Source organism: Falco biarmicus, chromosome 16 (assembly GCF_023638135.1).
Source record: "Falco biarmicus isolate bFalBia1 chromosome 16, bFalBia1.pri, whole genome shotgun sequence".
Classification (NCBI taxonomy): Eukaryota; Metazoa; Chordata; class Aves; order Falconiformes; family Falconidae; genus Falco; species Falco biarmicus.
The window spans coordinates 8,071,698-8,089,175 of NC_079303.1; the positions used below are offsets into that span (position 1 = coordinate 8,071,698).

The window sequence follows — 17,478 nt, forward strand, 5'->3', positions numbered from 1 at the left end:
CTCGGAGTATTTTGTCCCAGTCGACCCGAACCAACTGTGAATGCGGGGGTGAGTTAACCGGTTTACTAAATGTTTTATCTTTCAACTGTCCCCTTGTTGCCTTTCCCTCGAGATCAATGAACTCCTCCTCTATATTATCATTTTGTGCGCCATCCAGCACCTGATCTTGCAACGGTGCCGAAGGACAAACCTCTTTCTCTGTGTGAGGAGGAGGAGGTGGTTGATTTGAGGGCTGACGAACAACAGGGACAGGAATTCCTGAAGCAGGAGGACTGAAGTAATCTCCTCCTGCTGTAAAACGCCCCGCTGTTGAGTCAGTTTTTTCGAGCCGATTAGAGGCAGCTGCAGCCATCTGTTTTTCAACTTTGTAACGTTTTAAACAGTTAATGACCTCTCTCCAAGATTTCATTAACTTTTTAGCAACTTTATCATCGTCAATCACCAAATCCCATAAACAGTCCCCATAATTACGCCATTCTTCTACTTCAAACATACTTTCAGGATCTTTAAAGTAACCTTTTGCTTTGCCTAACGTAATTAGCCCAGCTAAATCTTTTAATGGGCTTACCCCCCGCTTTTCTAAAAAGCGTTGTAAAAGAGCGAGTGCTACCTCTTTTTCCATAGCGCGCTTTTTAAAGAATTCTTCCCTGATTAAGAGAATTCTTCTCCTTGATTAAGATGCAGCCTTTTTCCCCTGGGTAGCCTCTGACGGACGGCGAACCTTTCCCTTGATTAACGTGGTTCAAGCACGGATCGAGATACGATGCCAGCATCAGTCGATCTTTGCTCCCTGGTCGCTGCTACCAGTGCTTCTCCGTCCTCGCTGTCCGGTGAAGAACAGGGATTGGGGGTCCCTGTTCGGGCGCCACTTGCGACGAGCGAGGGGAAGCAAGCAGCCGACTCAGTATGAGTGATAAAGCAAGCTCCGATTTATTACGGCGCAATTATGGCATTTATACAATTCCAGTTAATTATGCCTACTAGTCATATGTTGATAGGCTAAGCCCTTACGGTTACGTCTTCATACGGCCTCCTACTTGCGGTTTCTGCGGTTAACTGGTCACATAGCTTGGCTCCGTGTTCTACGTGACTTCCTCAGAGTTAGTTGCAACATCTTCTGCAAGCTCAGCATCGACCTTTTCCTTATCTTCCTTGTCCATTGTCCATTCTTGCAAGCTCAGTAAATTTTTCTCTGCGGCCTAGTCTGGTTCACTCCAAACTCATGTCAAGTGCTGTGTCACACAGCCCTTCCATGGATCCGTGGCCGTTTTCTCTCATCCATTCTGCAACAATCTCCGTGCAGTTGGTGTTTTCCTTTTCATTAAGTTAATATGCCCTTTGTCAGGAGAGGGGAAAAGATGATATTACCAAGCCAATTTCAAAAGTCTAAAGAAGGCACACGTATTTTTATGCAGACCTAAGCAGGAGCTTTTTCTGTCTGTCCTTCAAAGGAATCTCTGCTCTAGATGCTTTCTGTAACGTGGCTATTGGATATAGTCCAGCTTAACCTGGATCTAGCTCAGATTCCACGTGTCCCCCTCACTCCTAGGGGAAGGGTTTTAAATACTTGGGCGTATTCCACGATCTTTACAGTCAAGTCTGTGATTTTATCATAGATATTTTTTGTCTCCGTTTTTTCTGAACATCATCTTAAGTATGTCTGTTTCACAGAAATATTTTTTATAAACCTAGTCACTTGGTGATTTCTTACTTTCTTTCTGTGTAATGCAGTAAAATTGCCCTGAATGCCAAAGGTGCAAAGAAAAGTAAAAGACAGCCTTCAAAGCAGAAGGCTCATCAGCAGATGAGCTCTTCCAGTGGCAATCATGGTCAAGTTCCGGATGATAGCACTTCCAGTGAAACATCTGAGGATGAAGGAAGGTATGCATATAAGGAATGTTGAAAATAATACTTACTTAATGATAAAAATTGGCCTGAGAGCTAGAGGCAAGTTTGGGTTTTTGTTGTGTGTTGAGGTTTTTTGTAAACCTGATGCATATGAAGATTCTTGTTCTTCCGTGTGACCACACTACCTGATGCACTTTGTGTTGACAAACACTTTGCTTTTGTTTAGAGTGCTTTGAGCATGCTGGCCAAGTTAACCATAAGGTCACGTGCACAAATTCTGATTAATTACATGAGTGTGTGCACAGGCATAGAAGTATTTCATGTGTTTAAAACGGGTGAGGTATCTCAGGTTTTTTTCACTGCAGGTATCTCAGGATTTTTTGCCCTGCTCCCCGCTCCACCTTTTCTCTTGCAGCTGTGTACCCTCCTGACTTCTTGCCCACCCTGAACTTACTTGTGTGGGTTGTGGCAAAGTGAGAAAGAGAAGTTGTTGACACTGTTCAGCACTAGCTAAAAATCTGGTGTGTTATCACCACTGTTTTGGTCAGAAATCTAACACTCAGCCCTGTGTGGGCTGCTGCGAAGACAATAAGCTGCATCCCAGCCAGACCCAGGACACCAGAGAATCCAAAATTACAGTTCTTTGACCTGTAGGAGAAGGATTCTCGGTACTGAAGAGAGCTAAACCCCTGGTATTAAACAGGGAATGCACGTAACCGTATAGCTACATCTCTGTAGCTGTAAGATTTCTGTCACTTTGCGTGAAGTTTAGGGAACGGTTATTTCAACTATTTGCTTAATATCTTGCGGAAAAATTAGCCTTCCTGTAGACATAATAATTGTTTCAGTCTTGAACTATATTTAGCAAAGTTACTATACCAGATTTTAGTTTAATTCAGTTCTGCAATTAAGTTTTCAAAGCAACTGTATTATTCATAACGCAAAGTAAGCATTTCAGTACTGAAATGTATTTCTGTTTTCTAGACCTGCAGCAACAACCAGGAGTGAAAAGAACGAGGTACTGTAAAACTAAGTTCTTGATAAACAGTTTCTGTCAACTTTTAATCACTTAAATGGGAGCAGTGTTTATGTAGTGATCAACCAGATGTACAATTGCTGCTGGTATGCAGCTTTATTGTATTTGAGACAAATCTGTGGGCTGTGAAGGAGAGAATGAATCATTCATGCATTTGTAATGGTCTGTAATCCTAGACAGTGGAATTACAGAAAGTACTGTATTTTTTGTAGATCAGCATACCAATGGAAGTAACTGATGACCCTGGTTTAACTCCCTCATCTGACCCAGCTTCAGAGGATGTGGAATTACGAACTTCAACCTACAAGGAGGCTATGCTGCTGTTAGAACAGCTTCGTGTGGGTCATACCGGTATGTTTTCAAGTCACCGTCTTCAGCTGTTACAAGTTCCCCTTAAAACATGATTTCTTTGTATGAATTCCTAAGTATTTTAGTTTCATATTTTGATATCTCTTTGTGACTAGAGATCCCCCTCAAAAGCTGTGAAACTATCACCTAACCTGAGATGTTGCCTGTATTACCAGCCAACGTGCCTTATGTTATCATTGGTTCTCTGTCTAGTCAGAGCTGGAGAAGCGGTTTCTTGCAAAGTACAGTTCAGCTCCTTCTAATGCGGTCATCAAAAGTCAGCAAGAGCTTTTTCTTCTTTATATCCCCTTGATGTGGTTTAAGCCCAGCCACACCTAAACACCTAAGCACCACACAGCCACTCACTTGTTCCACCCCAGTGGGGTGGGGGAGAGCATCGGAAAGGGAAACGTGAGAAAACTCATGGGTTGGCATGAAAACAGGTTAATAGCAAAAGCCACGCACGCAAGCAAAGCAAAGCAAGGAATTCATCCAGCACGTCCCATGGGCAGGCGGGTGTTCAGCCATCTCCAGGACAGCAGGGCTCCGTCACGCATAACAAATACTTGGGAAGACAAAGTGCCATCACTCTGGATGTCCCTCCCTTCCTTCGTCCTCCCCCAGCTTTATATGCTGAGCATGATGCCGCGTGGCATGGCACATCCCTTGGGTCAGCTGGGGTCAGCTGTCCCAGCTGTGGCCCAGCCCGGCTCCTTGCGTACCCCCAGCCTACTCGCTGGTGGGGTGGGGTGAGGAGCAGGAAAGGCCTTGGCTCTGTGTGAGCGCTGCTGGGCCATAACGAACACATCCCCGTGCTACCAACCCTGTTTGTGGCACAACTGTAAAACATGGCCCCGTGCCAGCAACTGTGAAGAAAATTAACACTATCCCAGCCACAACCAGCACACCCCTCAACAGCTAATGACAAAGAGTACAGCAAAATAATGGCTTTGCTTAAAAATAATAAGTATATATATATAACAAATTTCAACTGTCATAAGATGCTTGCATATATGCACAAGGCATTATATAAACATAAGCATCACTTACTAGGGCTCTTAAACTATGCTAAAATTTCATTAGGCAAGTGTTAACCTTGGCCGAAGGCCAAACTCCCCCCCCAGTGCTGCCACTGCCCGTCCTTGACAAAACGGGGTGAAAAAGCTTGTGGGTCACTGTGAAGGCAGGGCTGTCACTTCCCAGTGACTGTCACTGGCAAAACAGACTCCACCGATTAAAATACATTTGGATAGTGAGAAACAAAGACCCAAAACCCAAAAAGGACACGTCGGCACCCCCCCTGCTCAAGCTCTGCTGCGCTCCTTCCCTGCCACCTCCCCAGGCAGCGCGGGGAGGCTGCGGTCTGCAGTCGGGACGTAGCAGTTTCTCTCTGCTGCTCCTTCCTCGTCCCTTTTCTCTGCTCCAGTGTGAGTCCTCCCCCAGGCTGCAGTCCTTCGGGGAAAATCTCCTCCAGCCTGGGCCCTCCTTGGGTCGCAGGTCCTTCGGGAAAGATCCACCTGCTCTGGCACGGTGTCCTCCGCAGCACTGCGCTGTGGGTATCTGCTCCAGGAAATTGGAGGATAAAAGGGAGGAGTCACAGTTCAGAGCGGAGAAGACTCAAGATTTGAAATTCTTATTGGCTCACCAAGAAGCAGAATGGAAAAGTGATATCCAAAGCCTTAAGTATGTAAATTGTGGTCTGATAATGTATTATCTTGTCAGTGGTTTTGTTCCGAAAGACACTGATGGTGCAGGCAACAGGATGAGAAGTTTCCAGTCTTTTGGGTTTGGGTTTTTTGAATCCCGTGAGCCAGTTATGCTATGAAGTACATAATGTGAGAGGGGAAAAACGTCTGGATACCAGCTCCATGTACAGTCTTCTGGATGTTGTTCTAACTTTGTTTTCTAGCAACAAAAGAGCAGGAGAGTGTGTATGGGGAAATCAGATTTATAAGAGAGATTTGAGAGATGGTTGGGTGTTTTTTTTTTTTTTCATTTTGTCCTTGCAGCTTCAGTTGGCCTATAATACTAGGATTTCTGGTAACTCCACCCAGTGCAAGTCAAACCAGAGCTTAGAGCATTTGTTTGCTTACCTGTTTGTTTGTTGGAAAGGTCAAGTTTGGGATTGCCCCTTTCCCCACACTCCTGAGCTAGACCCGGAGGTGTGAGGTTTCTCATCGCTGTTGACATCACGTCAGACAGGGGTGGCCAGCAGGCACCGTAGGCAGTTGAGCAAGGACAACTGCAGAGCCCTGGCCTGGGAGGGGAGATCTCCTTGTGGTGACCCCCGGTGGGATGACGTGGCTGGGGAGCTGGCCCAGCAGGGCCAGGCGGCCCAGGCAGAGAGCGAGCTCAGCAGGAGCCACCGTGAGCTGGCAGCTGGGGCGGCCCGCAGCGGCCTGGGCTGTATGGGGGGCAGCAGTGCCAGGGCACTGGGGGCAGTGAGTGCCCACCCCTCCTCAGGGCTTGCTGAGCTGTGTCTCGAGCCCGGGGTCCGGTTTTTGGCCGCCCAGCCCAGGAGATCTTGCCCAGCCCGTGTGAGGTCGGCAGGGAGATGCCGGGCTGGCCCGGGGGCAGGAGCACCAGCCCTGTGAGGGGAGGCTGCGGGAGCTGGGCCTGGGGGAGTTGGGCCTCCCAGCGCGGGGGAGGGGAGTACGAGGAAGACGAGGCCGGTCCCAGCTTGGCCTGGGTTTGACTTCAGCAGGTGTTCAAAATCCTCAAGCATCTGTCAAGTATAAAGAAGTAGTATTTTCATTCTAAGTGAATTCTCCAAGCAGCATTAAATTTTTACTTTCAAAAGTTACACTTTTTGCGAAATTACACTAGGAATTACATGTAAAGCTTTTTCCTTGCAATATACGCCATTCAAATACAAATGTTTCTGTCAGTCTTTCAAGTAATTTTAGTGGTTGTTGATTCTTGTTTTGCAGAATTTCTAAAGCAGGCTTTCAATTGGCAGTTCTTCCCTTACGTTGACACTTGATTTTATTTTTTTTCTTTTTTTTTGTTCACTGTTGCAAGTATATGGGAAAAAATAGTCAAAATAATGATCAAACACAAAGCTGCTTTCTTGTTTGGGTACCGCGGGCACACCATGGACCGTTTTTTACCATGTCAGTGCTTATTGCTGATTGTTTCAGTTGGTAAAGAAGCTGACCTTCCATAAGGCTTTCCTTATAAATCAGCTTCAAAATGAAATTGCTGTAGTTTCTCCCAGAGGTAGATCCAACTGAGGTTTAAAACTGTTCTTAATCGTATTCAGCTTAAACCCCATGCATTTCTGAATCTGGTTTTGAACACTGACATCCTTCTTGAGTAAACAGAAGCTGCTTGTTCTGTCTGTGGTCAGCAGTTGTTTTAGACTTACAGAAGGCTTGCTGAAAAATTGTTGGGTCTGCCATAGATAAGTGGCGTGCTGATTCACCAGTATTGCTTCTGGTCACTGAATCCGTAATATGTAGGCAATGCTCAGTATACTAAGAAAATGTATACTAACCATAGTAAAAGTTTGCGATGCTTTGATCTGATGAGACAACAAACTCCTTTTTCAACAAAATGGCTGTAATATGAAGATGGGTTTTTTTAATTTTATTATAGAAGTGTGCACACTGGTGTGTGTTTCCCTGTACAAACTTACAAATAACTGATAAATCACTCAAAGTTTTTTTTCTGTATCTTGTACAACTGATACCACGCACAATGGAATGAAGTTAGAATTCTTTAAAAAGTTAAAAAGTACAGTAAAAATATGAACTCTGAAAACATTTAACATTTTTTATGGTTTGAGTTGTCTCTGCAAGTTCATCATGTGGAACATCTACTTTTATATCAGTGCTTTTGTTTCTCAAATACTCTGTTAAATCCCAGATGTTCTTTGAAACAAGAAGAGGCAAAGAGACTCAGAGTAGAAGTGCTGTGTGAGAAAATGAGAGAAAAACTGCAAAGGAAAGAAGATCAATATTGTAAAGAAATGGAGGAGGAACAGAAAATTGAGTTACACTCAAGGAATTTAGAAATGGAGTTAAGAACACTGAGAAAGCTCTTGAAACAGGTATATTAAATAATGAATTAAACTCTTTGTCTTATTTTCTGCTTCTTTTCAATTGTATTCCAGTATGCCTAGAGAAGGAGGCGCTTTGCTCACGGAAGAGGCGTTGGATAACAATTGTCAAATTTTGAGAACAGTAGAGTACAGTTCGTTCACAATTGGGCTGTTCTTTTTTTTTTTTGCTTTGCAGTTTATTATTCCTTTTTTCCTTTTTCAAAATTTAGGTTTCATTTGTATTTCAGGCAAAGCCTGACCTTTTTTTTTAATTACTACAAAACATCCTGTATTTTGCCTTCTTAAATTTTCATAAGAAAATTTAAATTTATTTATTTATAGGTGGATTATCATAACAGTGGGGAATCAAAAATGTTTTCAAGTATGCAAGGGAGAATGGGAAGATGTATTGCTAGCTCTGTTTTTTCTTAAGATGCAAGCAGTTTTATTGTATTACTGTAGGTTGAAGAGGAACGTGATGAAACACAGAGACAGCTCTCTCAGGAAAAGAGGGCCAGAGCCCTTCAAGAAGGAATTTTGAACAACCACCTTGGGAGACAAAGGGAACTAGAAGAAGAGACGAGAAGATCTATAGGAAAAAAATCAGAGGTAAGCAGATTTTTTTTCTAAAAAGTCAGATTTCACCATGTTTGTTTTAAAGTCATAATAAATTTTACATAACTTTTTCTGTTTCTTGATGGTTTGTTTACTGTTTATCTGGGTAAATACCTTTCTTGTTTTCTCTTATGTCTAAAAGTTCTGGAAAGCAGCATCACTCCTGTATGTACCTGAATTACTTGTGCAAGTAGGAAACTAATAGAAGACACTATTTACACCGTTTCTTAACCTATCTGTTATTTTCCATTTCATAGACATTTTGTCATCACTTTTTAGGCTTTCTAGCAATGAAACACCTAGCTACCTATGGCAAGGTTGACCAGGAAGAAAGTTGTTTGACAGTGTTTGTGTTTCCATTGCTTTTTTTTTTTAAATTAGTTATTCCCTTATTGAACTTACTTCAAGTATGCCTTTCTTTTCCACCTCACATACTAAAATTTTATGATCGAATATCAGCAATGAATCAACTCTCTGTAAGAGTTAGAGTAACTGGAGGAGAAAAAGCAACCATAAACACTGTATTAAAAAAGATCTTGAAAAGAGTTTACTGAATTTCCTAAAGAATGTGCAGTGCCTGGAAGCCTTTTTGTTCTTGGCTGTGCTGCCCAATAAATGTAGGGTGAATGTGTTTAAGTGGAAAAAAGTTATACATACAATAAAGAGGAAATATACAGGACTATTGCATTCCGGGGGTGATTGAGTTTTATAGCTAACTTTCAGTAATACAAAAGGATAAGTGTTCAGAAGACATTTGAGAAGGAAAATACCCTTTCTGGCCTTGTTTTTACCAGATCTGTAGCACAACTAATTCAACCTTAAAGGCAGTATTAGAAAGGCATGCACATACAAGAAGGCGCTGTCATTTTAAAAGCTTTGGTTGCTGGTTTAAGGGGGGAAAAAACCGTAACTGTATATTTGGGATGTTCATTTAGGTTTTAAGGATATGTTGCACTTCCGTTGTGTACGTACATTGTACATGTGCATGGGTTCACAGAGTAGCTTATTGCCTGAAACTTCATCTTTGAAGTCATGCTTTAGTACTCGAAATGTTAAAATGCAGTTTATTGCTGCAGGTTTTTTGTAGATTCATTTCCCAATTGGCTCTTTACTCATTTTCCCTGTCATTCAGGAATCCAGCACTGATAGAGAACAGGATCTGTTGTACAAGAATCAGTTACTACAAGATAAGATTGCTATGCTAAGGCTAGAACTCACTCAAGTAAGACTTAGGCACCAGGAGGAACAAGGAAAATATTTAAAGGAAAATGAGACCTTGAAAGAAAAAAATGAAGCTCTCAGAAAGGAACTTAAACTGAACAAGGAAGCATTAAGACAAATGTTTTTTCAGTTCAACGCGGAGCTGGACTTACTAAAGACAGAATCTGCAGTGCTGACTTCCAAACTTGAGCAGACAAACAAAAGCAAGGACAGACTAGAGACAGAAATTGAATCATTTCGTTCCTCCCTGAACACTGCAGTTCAAGAACTTGAACTTCATTTGTCATCAAAAAGCAATGCTGAACGAAGATTTCCCAGAGAACGTGATGAATGCCTTTGCTTGCAAGTCGAGCTCCATCGTGACCTCTCTGACGTGCAAGAAACCAACAAGAGCTTGTCTCTGCAGCTGTGTAAAGCTAAAAGCAAAGCTAATAGGCTAGAAAATGAGCTTCACCAGTTGAAGCAAATGCTCAGAGAAAAAGCTTTGCTTTTAGAAATGACAAAAAAGGATTAAGTCAAGGCCAGTGTCGGGCAAAGGAATGTGATCATGCTCGACAACTTGAGAAAGATCCAGTAAGCAAACTTGTAATAAAACAGGAGTCCTTGCAGGAGCGATTGGCCCAGCTCCAGAGTGAAAACCTTTTTACTCCATCAGCAATGGGAAGAGATGCAGAACAAGAGGATCATGAAAGAAAAAATAGTGGATTATGGGCAGGACCGGTTTAATGACATTTTCAACAAACTTAGAGCTGATACAGAAAAGCAAGTTTATCTAATAGAAGAGCGAAACAAGGATTTAGATGCCAAGTGTACTGATTTAAGGGAACAAGTCTTTAAATATGAGACTGACGTAGTAGAAAGACAGGTAAAGTATATGCGTAGAAAGAACAATTTAAAGTTTGTCCATTCTTGAAATTAGTTTGTTCCTACAATGTATCCGGTGTAAGTTATATGCATGGGACCAAAGAATACTGATTTGTTCTGGTTTGTTATGTTTCTCTCGGAATTGCGGAAAGTTTTGGCAACGGGGATATTAGTCCTCAGATCTAAGCAGAGAACAGAAAAAAGGTATCCAAGTCTAAGCTTTGATCAAGAAAGGTGATTCTTCTCTAGAACTTTTTTTCATCTATTTTCCTTAGTCCATGTTATGCCCTATAGAATAGTCTTAAGTATTTGATGGTTTTGATCTAAGTATTGCACTGATGACATGAATGAGAGTGGTATAAAAGGAGGAACCATCCAATACATGAGGGCTGAGAAATGAAGATACAGAGAAGTGAAGTGGTTGGCGATAGATTTATATGAAGCTTCTATAGAGGGGAAAAAATAGGTTCTCTGTAAGCTGCTATCAAGATTGAAGAGTATTAGTAATGTCCAGCTGTTGATTTCTGTATGTGTTTTGAGGGTTCTGAGGGGCCTGCCTGTTCCTCAAAGTTCATGTCAGATGGTGAGCTTAAGCTTTCTCTTTTATGATGTGTAGCCACGCTCCAGCAGTACTGTCAATCATTGTAAACTGTGACTTGCTTTGTATTCTTACTGCCAAAATAATGGGTTCCTTTTGAAGATCATGTGAGAGAGTGTGTGTGTGTATATGTATATAGCTATATATATATATATGAGCTATCCAGATTTTTGTAAACCTAATCTATCAGTACTTCTAAAACGAGCTGAGTAAGAAGACAAGAGGATGTGATTCAACATACCCTTAAAGTGTATCTCAAAGGAGCTTTCAGATATTTGTATTCGTTTAATTGTATTTGTATAGTGAAGAAACAGAAGAAAGAACAATCTAACACAAAGTCCTGCCTTCAGTCACCAGAGTAATATTTGCAGTCAAACTGTGGCTCTTAGATCACAACAGATTTCTTTGGGTTTTGTTAGGAAAAAAATACCCGATTGCAGTGTGTTCCTGTGTATTGTTCAAGGAAGAACAATACCTGAGCCTTTTTTATGTGTTAGGAAACAGAAATCCTCATGAACAGCTGCTGATAGTCAAAGGTGCTCAGCCTGAGAAAGATGACGAGAGGTCATCATCCATGCAGATGCCTGCTGGTGGCAGGCAAAATTTCATACTTTTGGGTTCAATCTAGACAGGTCTAATTGTATAACAAAATAAGTTAAAGGTGTATTTCATGTTCTTAGAACTTTCTTCATGCTAATTTAACTGTTTCGTTAGGGCATGTTTGGACAACTGCAGCAGGAGCTTGCTGATGCACCTAAAAAGCAATCTATGCCAGAAGCTTCGCTTGAAGTTACTACACGCTACCACAGTGACTCTATCCGCGAGGCGGAGGGCGAGTCGGAGGGGGCCAATGGGAAGCTTTATCTTTTTCGGTAGTTAAGGAACTGCGTCGTACTGTTACTGAACATGGACTTTCTTCACCATACTTTGCAAGTTTGTTATCTTCTGTCTTTGATACATATGTTATGACTCCACATGATTTAAAATCTTTGGCGCAGCTGCTCCTAACACCGACTCAGTATACTTTGTGGGAGGCCCATTGGAGGGGGGGACTCCAAGCGCTCCTCTTAACTTATGCGGGTCATAACAACAATGCAATTGCTGTATTGACTTTGGAACACCTTACAGGCACGAGTCGTCATTCTAACCCGGCAGATCAAGCCCGAATCCCACGAGAAGCTCTTGAAGCGATTCGTGAGGAGGCAAAAAAGGCCTTTTTTAAGGTTCCTGACTCTCAAAAACCGCAGAAGGCTTTTACCACTATCACACAAGAACCTCGAGAACCCTATATGCAATTTATCGATAGATTAAAACAGGCTTTGGAACGCCAAATAGATAATACGGAAGCACGGGAAATTTTGTTGTTAAAATTGGCTGTTGAAAATGCTAATGCAGATTGCAGAAAGCTTTTAAAATCTCTCCCGAATCAAAACCCTACTTTAGTTGAAATGATCGAGGCATGTAACAGAATCGGTACTGTAGATTATAAATTTGAGGCCATGGCTGCTGCTTTTGCAGCCATGCGTAGCCAGTTGGGGAATTGCTATAGCTGCGGTAAACCTGGTCATCTAAAGAAAAATTGTCTGGCTATTAAGGCTGGCGCTAAGCCCAGAGTCCCAGGAATTTGTCCTAGATGTAAAAAGGGTCGTCATTATGCTAATCAATGTCGGTCCAAGTATGATTTGCAGGGACAACCAATCCAGGGAAACCGATCTCGGAGCGCGGGACAGCGACGCGCGCAGACACAAATAACGCCGTCACCCTTCAACAATTCCCAAAGAGGAGCAGCAGCAGCGCCTCAAGTCTTCGCCCAGCAACAACCGGCAGCGCAGGATTGGACCTGGCAACCGCCCACACAGTAACGTTACTTGATTCCTCGGTTCACTTATTGTCAACAGATGTTTCAGGACCCTTACCCCCAAAAACACAGGCCTTATTGATAGGGAGGTCTTCTACAACATTATCTGGTCTTTTTGTATTACCAGGTGTTATTGACTCTGATAGTACTGAAAACATTAAAATCATGGCATGGACCCCGTTTCCTCCCTGCACGGTGCCGGAAGGTAGCCGTATAGCACAACTGATCCTTATGCCCACAAGCAAAGATTGTTTAAATTTGGACCAGCTCCAACAAAGGCAGGGTGGGTTTGGTTCAACTGGGGACCCACAAATTTTATGGGTACAGTCTCTTTCTCAAAAACGGCCTATGTGCCAATGTACCCTTATTCGAGGGGAACAAAAAGTAGTTTTGAATGGGATTATTGACACCGGAGCCGATGTTACAGTAATATCTCATGCTAAATGGCCACCGCTGTGGCCGCTAACCAATACTCCACAGGCATTAGCTGGGATTGGCGGAACTGGCAAAAGCCACCAGAGCCTGGAGCTGATCCAAATTCAGGGCCCAGAAGGGCGTATTGCTTCTGTTAAACCTTTTGTGTTACCTGTTCCCATGGTTCTATGGGGACGGGACGTGCTATCACAGTGGGGAATGACAATTCGCACCCATTTTTAGGTGGGGCCATTGAAATGCGCGACACCCTTAAGTTAACCTGGAAAATTGATGCTCCCATTTGGGTGGATCAATGGCCCCTACCTTTAGAAAAGCTTCGCGCCCTTCAGGACCTGGTCACAGAACAACTCGAAAAGGGACATATTGTGCCTTCTACCAGCCCTTGGAATTCTCCTGTTTTTGTTATCCGAAAACAGACTGGCAAGTGGCGCTTGCTCCATGACCTTAGAAAAATCAATGACGCCATGGAAACTATGGGGGCCTTGCAACCTGGACTCCCGTCTCCTACAATGATTCCCAGAGATTGGCATTTAACTGTTATTGATCTCAAAGATTGCTTTTTTAATATCCCCTTGCATCCAGATGATGCTCCTAAATTTGCTTTTTCAGTTCCTAGCGTCAATATGCAGGCTCCATTGCAGAGATATCAGTGGGTTGTGTTGCCACAAGGAATGAAAAATAGCCCGACAATATGTCAATGGTATGTAGCTAAGGTACTTAGCCCTGTCCGAATCACAATGCCTGATGTCCTATTGTATCATTATATGGATGATATCCTAGTGGCTGCACAACATCACATAGTCATGGAGAAAGCTGTAGCCCTTGTCACGGCGGCCGTTAACTCGGCAGGCCTCTGTATTGCGCCAGAAAAAATTCAAAAAACACCCCCGTGGAAATATCTGGGCTGGCGCATAAGAGCCCAAACCATAGTTCCTCAACCTTTGCAGATACAGACTGATGTAAGAAATTTACACGATGCACAAAAGTTGTTAGGAACAATTAATTGGGTTCGGCCTTTGCTAGGGATTTCTAATGCAGATTTGAGCCCTTTGTTTGAGTTGCTCAAGGGAGACACAGATTTACGTTCTCAACGCCGTCTTAACCCTGAGGCTGTTACCTCGTTACAGAAAGTTGCTACAGCCATTGCTTCTAGACAAGCACACCGATGTGATCCCAATCTCGCTTTTTCTTTAATCGTTTTGAACCCAGCTCGACAACCCTATGCGTTAATATTTCAATGGGATCCACAAAAATCGGATCCGTTGTTGATTATCGAGTGGGTCTTTTTATCTAACCAGTCTACGAAAACTATTGTAACACAACACGAGATGTTTGCTCACCTGATAATTAAGGCCAGACAACGGTTGTTGATGTTATCAGGAACTGACTTTGCTTATATTTGTTTACCTGTGACAACCATATATCTGCAATGGCTTTATCAACAATCAGACATTTTTATGTTAGCATTAGCAGGTTATATGGGCCAGATTACATCCCACCCACCTTCACATAAGCTGCTTAATGCTAATTTTTGTATAACTTTTAAACCAAAACGAAGTGATCAACCATTGCAAGCCCTTACTGTATTTACAGATGGATCTGGAAAATCACACAAATCAGTTATAGTATGGTGGGACGACCAACGTGAGCGTTGGGATTCAGACGTTAAAACAGTCCCTGGCTCCCCTCAGATAGTGGAACTGGCTGCGATAGTTCGAGTCTTTCGAAAATGGTCAACGCCAGTTAATGTTATCACTGATTCAGCTTATGTTGCAGGAATAGTTGAGCGAGCTGAAGCATCTGTGTTGCGTGACATTCCGCACTTTGACTTATTTGCTTTATTACAAGAACTCGTTTTTCTTCTGGACTCTCGCCCTTACCCCTATTTTGTTATGCATGTCAGATCGCACACTTCTCTACCTGGCTTCATTGCAGAAGGTAATCGCCGAGCTGATCTTTTGACATTACCGGTACAAGTGTTACCAGGTCGTGTAGCTCAAGCTAGACTCAGCCATTCTTTTTTCCACCAAAATGCTGGAGGCCTTAAAAGACAGTTTGGCCTTACCTCCCAGCAAGCATCTAACATTATTGCTACGTGCCCTGACTGCCAAAGATATTCTTTTCCGTCTGTTGCAGGCGGAGTCAACCCTCGAGGACTACAAAGTTTACAGTTGTGGCAAACCGATGTTACCCACTATTCAGAGTTTGGCAATTTGAAATATATCCACTCTTCTATTGACACCTTTTCAGGTGCCTTATTTGCTTCTTGTCATACAGGAGAAAAAGCACGTGATGTCCGTAAGCATCTTATGCGTGCTTTTGCTACATTGGGTATCCCGGTACAAATCAAAACAGACAATGGTCCTGCTTATGTCTCTAAAGCAATGCAAACATTTTTTGAATCTTGGGGTGTAACTCACACTACTGGCATCCCTCATTCTCCTACAGGCCAATCTTTAATTGAACGCTCCCATCAATCATTAAAACGTTTACTACAACAACAAAAAGGGGGAATAGGAGTTGCTACTCCTGAGGAACGATTACAGAAAGCCTTATATGTTTTTAACTTTTTGAATTGTTCTTTATTAGACAGCAATCCTCCAATAATCCGACATTTTAACACAAATACTTCACTCGAGATGTGAATTAAAGCTCCTGTACTGGTCCGTGATCCAGAAACGGGTAAGATAATGGGGCCTTATCCCCTTGTCACGTGGGGCAGAGGCTATGCTTGTGTTTCCACAGAGGGAGGCCCCCGATGGATCCCAGCAAAGAACGTGCGACCATTCCGTGAACCCTTACCACAAGTTTCGTCTGAAGATTCTGAACAGCGTCTAGGAGAACCTCTCGCAAAAGGAACAGAGCCTGAGGACTCAAATATTTTAAATGAATAGTCGCTATACGCGTGAGTGCCACGAAGTACTCTCTGGGAAAGTTCTTTGCAACTTGTGCGGACACTGTGACCCTTGGGTGTTATGTGTATGTTATACTTGTAGCAAGGAGTGGTGGTGCCGCTTAACTCATTCTGGGCGTTGGTGTAATCTTTGCCTAAAAAAGAATTTGATACAGTGAGACTGTTATTTATAACAGGGCATGAACCCTTAGAAAATAGTCGCTTTTTTGATTATCGCGCTGACTGGCAAAGAGTGATTATTGAGAGGGCTAAAATTATATAAATTTGTGGTTTAGAATGTAGTAAAACTAATTTAGTACCTGCTATTTGGCTAGTCTCGAGAGAAGACTGGGAACGTACAAAGCAAAAGTGCGAAAAGCGGTTCGCCTGGAAAAGAAAAACCAAGCGATAGAACTGATCCTATAAAAGGAAAAAATGAAAATGATTAAGAGTAGCTCTAGCATGATGTGCCTCTTGGCAGGTATCATTACCTCTATCCTCGTTAGCAGTACAAAAGCTTGGGAAACCCTCAAGCACATAGAGGAGAGAAAGAATCTGTGGGTCACTTGGGCGGAAAAAATCAATCAGAGTAGCCTTTGTCTCTCAATGGCTACTCCTTCTGATCCTTTTAGAACGTGTTTATTAGGAATCCCTATTAACATGAGCCTGATAAACAACTCTACTATAACTCTTGACCCTTCTGTTGTCACTTGTGGTTTCCGTCACCAGCCACCTTTTAGGACACCTCTGTGTTGTGACAAAAATAATATTACCTTTAACGCTTTTTCCCCTTTTATGTCATGCAATAGCTCTCTGTGTACCACAACTAGAGAAATATAGGAGTTTAACCTCTTAGGCTCTGTTCCCTCAGATCTATGTTTTTGGTTTAACTCTCATATTAATCAAGATGATCCCGTTGATGTCACGTCATATAGGCCATACAACGTGACAGCATATCGTCAAAAGAATGTTAGCCTTACAACGGTCACGTCCAACGCAGGACGGCTGCCAGAGGGAATGTTTTTAATTTGTGGTGATCGAGCTTGGCAAGGAATTCCTCGAAGTGCTAAGGGAGGGCCTTGTTATGTTGGCCGTTTAACGCTGTTTACACCAAGCATTACTAACATCTTTCAAGCCAATCGTACTTCAAGTTCTCACCGCAGTAAAAGAGCTCTGGTAGAACTAGGCAATGATTGTAAGGATAATGTGGAACTCTGGAATCCTCCTGAAGTTATTTTAGCTAGCATATTTGCCCCCGGGATAGCTACAGCACAAGCACTGACACAACTAAGGAAATTAACATGTTGGACCGGAAAACAGGTTAATATAACGACAAATGTTTTGTCTGAATTGGCCAGTGACGTCCAAGGAATAAGACATGCCCTGTTACAAAATCGTGCCGCAATAGATTTTCTACTTTTAGCACAAGGGCACGGATGTGATGAGTTTGAAGGGATGTGCTGTATGAACCTTTCTGATCATTCCCAATCAATACACAAACAACTTTCTATTTTAAGGGATAATATGAAAAAACTTCGAGAAAGTAGTGATCCTTTTACAGATTGGTTATCTTCATTAGGTTTGTCTGGATGGTGGATTACAATTTTGGAAAAAATAGCTGTTGTAATAATAATAGTGGTGTTGTTAGCTTTGCTTTTGCCGTGTGTTATGCAATGTTTACAGAAGCTAATAGCTAACTCTGTGAAACGAGTTCTTATGG

The 17,478-nt window shown here is 42.5% G+C and overlaps 1 pseudogene; it reads left to right on the plus strand.

Moving 5' to 3' along the window:
• Nucleotides 1–1,826: 1,826 nt before the first annotated feature.
• The window catches only part of LOC130159839 (ankyrin repeat domain-containing protein 26-like), a 44,050-nt pseudogene continuing 28,398 nt past the window's right edge, over nt 1,827–17,478 (plus strand).